This window comes from Solea senegalensis, linkage group LG2 (assembly GCF_019176455.1).
Source record: "Solea senegalensis isolate Sse05_10M linkage group LG2, IFAPA_SoseM_1, whole genome shotgun sequence".
Lineage (NCBI taxonomy): Eukaryota > Metazoa > Chordata > Actinopteri > Pleuronectiformes > Soleidae > Solea > Solea senegalensis.
In genome coordinates this window covers 3,291,100-3,291,882 of record NC_058022.1, presented here as the reverse complement: position 1 = coordinate 3,291,882, position 783 = coordinate 3,291,100, and the positions used below count along the sequence as shown (strand labels likewise).

The 783-nt window shown below is 46.2% G+C and overlaps 1 non-coding gene across 1 annotated transcript; it reads right to left on the bottom strand.

The window, feature by feature from the left end:
• Positions 1-711: 711 nt before the first annotated feature.
• Positions 712-783, bottom strand: trnac-gca. Its single transcript has one exon. It is a non-coding gene; the product is annotated as a tRNA-Cys (tRNA).

Sequence of the window (783 nt, the reverse complement as noted above, 5' to 3'; positions counted from 1 at the left end):
GTGGACACCCTCTGTCCACTCTGTGTGTCGTCTGGTTTGAGTTACTGGAGTCTGTGTGTGTCGGTAATGGATTTCCACTTTTAGCCTTTCGCATTTGTGTCCCTGTGACTCCTGCGGGCCGGGCCTGGTTCTTTTTAGTTTATCATTTTTGATAGGCTCAGCGTGTGGCTGTGTGGATTTTCTTTTATTTTCTGTTTTCTGTAGTTCACCCTCAACAACCGTGACCGCTGACCTTCAGGTTTTGTTCACAGGGAGTCGTAACAAGGCTGCTGCAGCCGTCACGCTCCGCACGGAGCGCGGAGGTCAAGCAACCCGATGTTTTTTGGACTCAGACTTCTGGTCTTTCCACAGTGGCTGCAACTAATCCCTGTGACGACTTGCCCTGCTCAAGCTACAGAAACATTTAATCAGCCAGTGTGTTGAATAAAATGTTTAATTTGAAGTGGTTTGAGATGAACAATTGTTGTGTTGTCATGACAATAGAATGAGCCCATGATGGTAAAAACACTGGTTGCAACATGCAGCTTCACCACTAGATGGATGTAGACTTCCAGTTTGCCCGTGGAGGCTAAACAGGAAGGAACAATAGCCACCAGGGGGGCGATTCCACTGGTGTAACCCTTCTGTGAACACCATAACCCATTATCTAGCAAATTCAAATACTGATTTTTTTTTTTTTTTAAAGGGGAAATTCAAGAACATATTTAGGTTAGGGGGCACCCGGATTTGAACCAGGGACCTCTTGATCTGCAGTCAAATGCTCTACCTCTGAGCTATACCCCC